Source organism: Pteropus medius, unplaced genomic scaffold (genome assembly GCF_902729225.1).
Source record: "Pteropus medius unplaced genomic scaffold, Ma_sr-lr_union100, whole genome shotgun sequence".
Classification (NCBI taxonomy): domain Eukaryota; kingdom Metazoa; phylum Chordata; class Mammalia; order Chiroptera; family Pteropodidae; genus Pteropus; species Pteropus medius.
The window spans coordinates 14,960,722-14,969,630 of record NW_024350319.1 but is presented as its reverse complement, the minus strand read 5'-3'; positions in this window follow the sequence as shown (position 1 = coordinate 14,969,630).

Here is an 8,909-nt window from a genome sequence, read left to right as displayed (position 1 = left end):
AAAAAAAAAAAAAAAAGAGAAAGAAAAAAAAATAGCATATGTGTTAACTCTCTCTGGCTTTGTTGGTACAAAGTTCCAGGGTTAACATTTTATGAATATACTTTTTTGGTTATAATATGTTATACGCAGATATATTTATTTCATTGAACTAAGTGATGTCTTTTCCATGCAAATGTTTTCTAAGCACTATTGGCACAAAAATTGTATTAACATGCTTAATTAATTCTCTAAAAAAATAGATAATTAACAACTCAGTGCTTGCTAATAGGAAGCTACGCTGTTTCATCATTCCCACATTGGGAAATTAATGGCTTTGTGGGAGTTTATCAAGTTGTTCAAGATGAATCAAAATGGGGAAATCTCATTTGTGCTTCCTTGCCATAGAGACAGGCTTTCCCGATTCCAAGAATGAAGTTAGTGCCATTCCTGTGCTGGCTTCACTGGTCTCTTTTTTCCTCCCTGAATTTTGCCTTCAGCAGTGGATTGGCCTCATCCATTCAGTTTCAAAATCTGAAATTCACGGTCAGAAACCTTCCAGTTTACAAGGATGGGATAGATCGTGTGTTTTGCTCTTAGTGTTACCATATTCCTCTTTTCCTCTCCTAGCTCAGATGTCTTCCCTCTGTGGCTTTCTTGGTAAGCACAGTGACTCTTCGAGTCTTCTGTGATTTGCGCTTTTTGCACCAGTACCCAGACCGCATTTCCAGTGACATCTTCTAGAGTGCCATTCCCTCGTTACGCATTCAGGATTTACTATTTTGTGTGGTGACTCTCTAGCCAGTTTCTAAGCATTTTTGGTACACATTTTGTATCCTCGACCCTCCACCCATACTTACAGAACCTATCACAGAGCAGTTGCTGAACCATTAAGGGGTGAGACATAGTCCATGCTTTAGGGGAAAAATAGGCAGGATGGCTCAAGGGTTCTGGTGCAGGTAACATGTGAGTTCTTGCTCTCCTCTGATTTTGTACCTTCCCACACTTAGATTAGTAAAGTGATATTGACAAATGTCATAGCTGGTGGCTGGTCAGCTTATGGTGAATGTATCTCTCTTACTATGAACACAAACATTTTTGAGGAGAAAATATACCAGAAGGCAGCCCAGACTCTTCTCCCTTTTGCGCTTAGATCCCTTACAGGATGGAGCAGAGTTGTTATTTTATTTAATCTGTTCTGGAAAGAGGGGTGACACTTTAAAGCTGTTCTTACAGTATTTCAAACACCTGTTGATCCAGAATCCTCATCTATTTTACAAATCAAACCTGCTAACAAATCATTCTTTGTCTTGAAAGAGTTACGTAGATCTATATTTGGTAAAAAAAAAATATGAGAAATAGCATTTTTTGATTATACATTTTAAAATCATGGTTTTATTAACAGGTAATACAAGATAAACCAATAGTTACTTTGTAATAACACTAAATTTAAACGATTAACTTTTGGCTGTCATCTGGTTGTAGAAGATGCAATGCTTTCAATATAATTCTGAAATAACTTTTTTTTTTGGCTGTTGGATGATTTCATATAAAACTCAGTTCAGACCTCTAGTGGAACTCTCATTAGATTTGAAATTTATGGATGAGTATTTTTTTCAGTTTATAGGGAATTTGGTAAAATCAGATTAAAGTAAGATACACAGGAGTGAATTCTGTACACAGTCCTGGAGTTTGTTTAATACCACATGTTAAATAGTTCTTATTCTTAGAGGATAGCTTAGAAAAATAAGAAAGTGAGACTTCAAAACTTCCTTTCAAAAGGATAGTGCACCCACCTTAGAACTGTATCCTCCTCGAGAAAGATTATGTATTGAAATAATTGTAGAAGTTGACATTTTTTTCAAGAAAGTTAGGAAAGTTTCCTTTGTGTTTTATTCATAGTGGAAGCAGTCTGAGAAAAAGGTCTCTGCTGACCTAGATTCACTGTTTTCCTGTATGCCAATGATTCAAAGAACCCAAATTTATGCATCTGACACTATCTCATCATAAATAACAATATTCCTGCATACATAGTATAGTACTCTTCAAGAAGTGCAAATTGTTTTGCACACATTTTCTCATTAATCCTTCCATGCTATTATCTCCCAGTTTTAAGGATGTGGAAATTAGGATTGAGAGAAGTGGAGTTACTCCCCAAAATAGTATTATGCTAAGTAAAGCACTTAGGAATGAATTCACAGAGTACTCTTTGTACTAGATGGCAGTTCTGTTCTTCCCCACAGCATCTTTGAAATGTGTTCCTGCATAAAGTACCACATGCTTTAAATAACCGAAGATATATTTTTAGGCTAATTAAACACCTATCTAATATATTTACAGTAGCCACAATGTCTCATTTGAGAGATCAGTTCCTCACCAATACTGAGCCATGGCATATAAATTTTTTTGGTTAAGATAAAACTGCTACCCTTACTGATTTATGGGACTTAGCTGTTAGCATCACAGCCCTGCCATATTTACCATTGGCATAGGCTTTGATAATTTATTTTGCTAAGGGAAAGATTTATGTACATGAACCATTTTTATTCCAATAATGAATGCATTACTTTCTCTCAAATGTACAGTGAAAAACTGAAAAATTACTATGAAGTCATTACTCTGGCTCAGCTGAGGGGGCTGAGCATGAGGAAATAGTCCTGTCAAGTTTTTTTTTTTTTTTTTAACTGTCTTAAAGCTCTTATTCATTTACAGGTGTGGGAGAAACACATGCAAGTTATTCTGAGGAGAAGTACATTTAATTTTCTGAGGAGACATCTTACTTAATCTCCATTTTACCCTTCTATTTGGGGTGATTGAGAGATTAAAGAGTATACTTCCCAGACTCTTTTGCAGCTAGTTTCTGTCACTTAGATGAACTTGAATGAGATCCAGAAACCATAAGTGAGACAGGGTCCATTTTACTGCACTTGTAGCAGTTGACAGATAAGAGAGTTGTGAGGATCATAGCAGCCAACATGACATACTTGTGAAATAATCATCAATGCCATTGGTGTGACAAAACTGTGGTGGTTGAAGTGACAGGAATCAGTTGCAGTCGCTGCTGCCTGTTATTTGGTTTCGTGTATAGTGGTTGACCTTAAAACTGAAAGTTCAAGAGCAGTCTATTGACATCCATTCCTGCAGCCCATCCAAGGATTTTGAAAACACAACTTCCCTGCATAAAGTCACTTTCTGCTTCATATGCTTTCGGTGTTTTTAGAACCTACCGAAGCTATAGCTGTTCTCCTACTTTTAAGTGCTGAAGAATAAGTAATTGAGGTTTATGTCATCACAGAGTGGAAGATCAGGCATATTTTGGGTCCAAATCCTGGTCTGACAATTAGTTACTCTGAAACTTTGGTTCTATATTTTTTATCTTAAAAATGAGTCAAAAATACCAATTTTATTGGAATTTTGTAATATTATAAGTAATAATGTGATAAAGTGGGGGAATCCATTAGGTTGATTTGGTTTTAATAATATTTTTAAAAACTTTTTCACTAAAACTGGTTTAAAAACTGGTTTAATGTGCAGGGTGAGCTCCAGGAATTATATAATTTGTGGCTCAATTGTGTCAAAATGATTTAATAATATAAACAGAAAAATGGCTATTTTTGAAAATAAAATTTTATTAAACCAGATATATATCATGCTGGTGACTTTTATATTACAATGGTCAAGTTAAATAGTTGCCACAGGAACCATGGACCATCACTTTGGCAAACCTAAAGTATCTGGCCCTTTGCAGAAAGTTTGTTCACCCTTAATATAATTAGTGACACCACTGTCCTCACCAGTAATCTCATCCTAAGGATAGATCCCTTCATGCCCACCAAATGGCTGCCAGCAGCAGTGTGTGTGTGTGTAAGAGAGAAAGAGAGAGAGAATGAGAGAGAGAGAGAAAGAGAGAGAGAGAGAGAGAATCGTTTCCTCCAGGCATGGCATAGTCTGTCTCTTCAGTTTTATTGGACCAATATAATGCAGTCACTCCTGCCCCAATAGCTGTTGTTAGGAGACCCGATAAGCATGAATTGGTTTAGACTAAACAGAAGTGTATGTTGGAGCTAATGATGGGCTACTTAGCTGAAAAATCTGGAGTCTTATAAGGAAGGAAAAGTGTTAGTTCAGCAACACACATTATTTATGACAATCACCTGAAAGATTCCTAAAAACATGATAAGTACTCAATAATTATTATTTCCTTTGCTTAACAATTATGGTACCCACTTCGATAGAGTAAAACGAGCATTGGTTTAGGAGTTGAGAGATCTGACATTGAATATTGACTTAAGCTAAGACTAGCTCGTGACCTTGGGGAAAAAAATCACCTAACTTTAATTTCTCCATTGATATATAAAGGGTTGTGGATTAGATAATATCTAAGGACCAATCTAGTTATTAAATAAAAAGTATTTATTAAAGGACCTATATTTATGTAGTGCATTAGTGTTTTCAAATTGATTTCCATATACATTAATCAAAAGCTTGTTGCAGTTGTGGAGGAGAGAATGTCCCCAAGTTGTAAGATTAGAGTGTGTATTTACTTCTCAATAGATGCGAATCCTTGCTAGGGCTGAATGTCAAGCAGAGGTGGGAGATGAACACTGCCACAGAACATCTAATTTATTCATTTATTCATTCAACACGTATAATTCAATGTCTACCATGTGCCAGACACTGAGCTAAATAGAGAAGGGGACTTGATCTCATAAGTCTACATTCAAAGGGCAGATGGAGAATAGTCATCAACCACATAAAAAACAACACAATTTCAGATAGTGACAATGTTTTATGAAGATAAGAAAGCAGGTAAATGTGATAAGAAATGACTGCAGGGGTTACATCATGTCAGGTGGTCAATCAGGGTAAACTTCTGTGAGAGAATCTTTCATCTGTTAAGATGTGAATGTGTAAATCTGGAGGAAGAACTTCCCTTTCCTTTTTATATCTTTTTCCTGATTGTCAGGTTCCATTGATAGTAACAACTAAAATTTTCTATTTTTTTTCCTCAAAGTTTTCACTGTTGAGAAGCTCTTACAAGTCTTCCCTTGAGAAAATGTATGTGTTAGAAGGAAGGTTGGGGAAGGGGAAATTTTAAAATAGTTTTTGAGTTATTTCAGAATTATAGAGCTATGTCTTCTGAGGTAAACTCTTCTTCAGCCGTTATAAAAATTAAGCTCATGTTTTCTAATTTTGGAAGCATATTTTAGGCAATAGAAACTAAGGTACCCAGAGACTTATAGCAATATCTTTACATGCCAATCAAATTGCATGAAAAGGCACAGAAACAGCACCCCAGATTCACCCACTCCTGACAAACGTGATTTCTTAAGCTTCAGAGAAAAGATAAAACATACTTCAAGAGGCGACAGTAATATCTCTCTGCTTGGAGTCTAAACTGAAAATGGATTCCTCATTTATGCTGGGCTACAGCACTTCCTGTTATCTCTACCTCTCCACACAACACTGGTGGATGACGTTACTGCCGAATTAATCTTTTTTCTACTGTAACAAGTGTTTTATGTTATATTTAGTGAACCTTCATTCACGCTTCCTACTCTTGCGTCCCTAAAACCTTGTTTCTACTTTTAAGTGCATTTTTCAAAGCAGCTTATAAGCATTTAAGCATTTGAATATATTGTTAATGTGACACTTGCAGAAAAAAATTGTGTTAATCTGGGAAATACAAAAGCAATGTGGGAAAGAATAATCCTACCTCTAGGTAAAATTGACCCAGTTAATGTTTGTAATGATTGGTTTTCAGTGTTTTTGTAAAAGTCAGTTTGTCTTATCTGTGGCTGAGTCTACACAGTGCAGAAGCAAAATGATTAATTCAATTAATTTGGTGGCTCTCTTCCCTGCCCCAGAAAATAGTCAACCTGTTTTGTATCCCTGTTCTTATGACAAGCCTCAAGAAAATATCACTTGATTCCTATTATGCAAATGATTAATTTTTTTGAGGTCATAAAAGCCAAACATTTTTGAAGATAAAAATATGAAAGATGAAATTGTTTGGAAAATCGTATAAATATGTGCACATATAAATAATATAAATAAATAACAATACTAAGATAGTTTGCATACTTACAATGCAGCAGCTTCCACCTGATGCTGCAAAGTATCGTTCAGGTAAATTCTGTAGAAATTCTAAATCCAGACCCTAAATAGAACTTTCCATCCTTGGTGGTTAAACCAATCTCCATATTGGCCTGGGAAGAGGAAAAGAGATGTTGAGTATATACACATGCAGAGAAGGATAATGATTTCCCCGTTTTAGAAATCAGAAAATTGAGGTTTAAAGAGATTCTAAATAACTCTTCCAAAGTCACAGAATTCATGAAAGTTGTATTTCAAGCTCAGATCTTCATAATATCAAGCTCTCTCACCCTTGCTCTAATATGCTTTGGTATCCCCGTCATGTCTAGCACACATGAAACTCTGGCAGCAATTTGCTGATTGAATGAAATAATGGCAATACTCTACACATTAAAACGGAATAGAATTACTAAATTATCCTTCCAACTTCTACTGCTTAATTATTTTTACTCTAAGAATTATAGTCTATATTGAGGTTGTTTAACTTTTTTTTTAAGGGCCAAGTAGCAAATATTTTAGGTTTTTCACGCCATAGAGTCTTTGTCATAACTCTTCCACCCTGTCCTTGTAGTCTTCAGGCATAAAATGATACTAAGTGAATAGGCACGGTTGTGATACAATAAAACTTTATTTATAAAAATGGGCCAGCCAGTAGTTCTAGTTTGCTGACCTCTGGTCTAGATATTAAACTATTCCATTTTCTGTTAATAATGAGTATTTTTTTTTTCCCCCTAGTATGAGTCCTGTGACTTATGTCCATGTAGGCAGTGATCATTTTGATTTGAATTGTTCTTGTATATACCCTTCCTGGTATTTGTCACTGTCCCTCTCATGGCTTTTTAACTGAAATTATGGGCAGAGATTACAAATTACAAACTAAAAAGGACTGCGAGTTGCTCTTAGGACCATTTACTTTGTGCCAATTTTTTTTTTTAATAAAACACAGATTAGGGTAAGTCCCTTTCTTCATTTTAAAATAATAGTCTTTTGTTAAAATTTTAGTTTTCCAAGCAGTTTTGATTTTACTCATTCCTTAACGATTCATTCCTCAAAATCCCATCTGCTGCATCCGGTACCTAAGCTAGGATGATTTTTATTGCTGGTCTTGTATATTTCTCTGTATGACTCCCTGAAAGCAATACCCAGCTAAATGTCACCCAGGCAACCAGTCCACTTAAATCACGTTCTGTCTTGCCCTGAGCCTGTCCTCAGAAAAAAAAGGCACACACCCCAAAATCTCATTTAAGACTTTCTGATAGAAAGCCAAGCATTTGGGGAGTCACTTTGGACTCTTTGGACAGCTTTATATAAAATCAAGGGTGAGAAAGTAATATGAGTAGGAGCGAGAAAGAAAAGGTATCATATTGGTAGGAATACTTAGTTTTTGACAATATTTTTACAGTTCACAAAATATATTTAATATCTTATCGGATTTGTCCCATACAGCTTTCTGAAGTTTGAGACTCTTTGATATTTTGAAAACCCAGACTCAGAGAGAAAAAGTAAGATGTCAGCACGCTTAAGAAATGGTGGAGCTACATGTCATCGAAATTCTTCATGTCTTCTACATTTTTCCATGGGATAATTTTCTCCAAAGTTTTAATATTAAACCTGAAATTATCACAAAGCCCATTACTAAAATTATGTATAATATAATTTATATATAATAGACATAAGTCCTAAATATAGTGCATTGTGTCAATATTTTGAACAAATATATACAATTGTCATGCACAGTCTTATCTCTAAGGAAAAATGATTTTCATTCTAATTCTAGGCACAAAATATGTTTGCTATATCAGTGGTAGTAGCACATTCCCTAGTAAAATTGGAACAGAATCTCCACAGGGCAGAAGATAGAAGGGTACATGCAGCATAAATATGAAAACTCCTAAGGAAAGAACTTCTGTACTTCTGCATAACAGAAAGCATCTTCAAATACTCTCTGAGTCCATGTTAGCAAATAAATGGTACTCATGTTACATCATCTCCTTCCCTGTACACCAACGTGGGAAGAAAAAGAGATAGTGCAAAATGAGCACCATTTATTTGCTATTATGGATTTTAATATTAGAGGAGGCCTGGATCAGCCATTTACTAAGTGGATTGAGAGCATTCTTTGTCATTCATCATAGAAGTCATCTCAGAATTTTTAACACAGCACTCTGGGCCTCGAAAGCTAATTAATAGGATTTTGCACTACAGTTAAACCTGCTTGCTGTAGACATTCTGAATTGGGTACTAAAGGTCAATTGCCCCATTATTGGGATGGGTTCTGGAAGTGATTCATTCTTGCAAATACATGATGAATGTGAGTTGGGGCTTATCTCTATACTGGAAGATTTTGTTACATGGAGAGGACATTCAATTTATATTAATCATGAGTTAATACTAGGAACTACACTGAATTCACTTGGACTTCATTTGGTCATTTGCGTTTTATATTTCAGTTCGGTTCTTTTGACCAGAATGAAATAAAAACAACAATAATAATGACCTTCAATCTAATTTATTATGCTGGACATGGCATCTGAATATAAAATTAAAGTGAAATTTTTTTTATTAACCTCATTAATGAATCTTTCAAATTATTCCCTTATTTTTCACAACTAATTTAATTTCATAAGCAGTAAGTCTGTGAAATTATATTTCTTCATTTACTTTAGAATTATAAGGCACTTCTCAGTGATATTTTTTAAATGTTACTTGTTCCATGTTTCAAGTTCGATCTTTGTTTATCTTTCAGATGTATTCTATTTTGATATGGTCATTGGTGATGGCTTGAATATGAGGAGCAACCTAACAACAAATAAAGTATCTTGATACTGAAGTCCAAC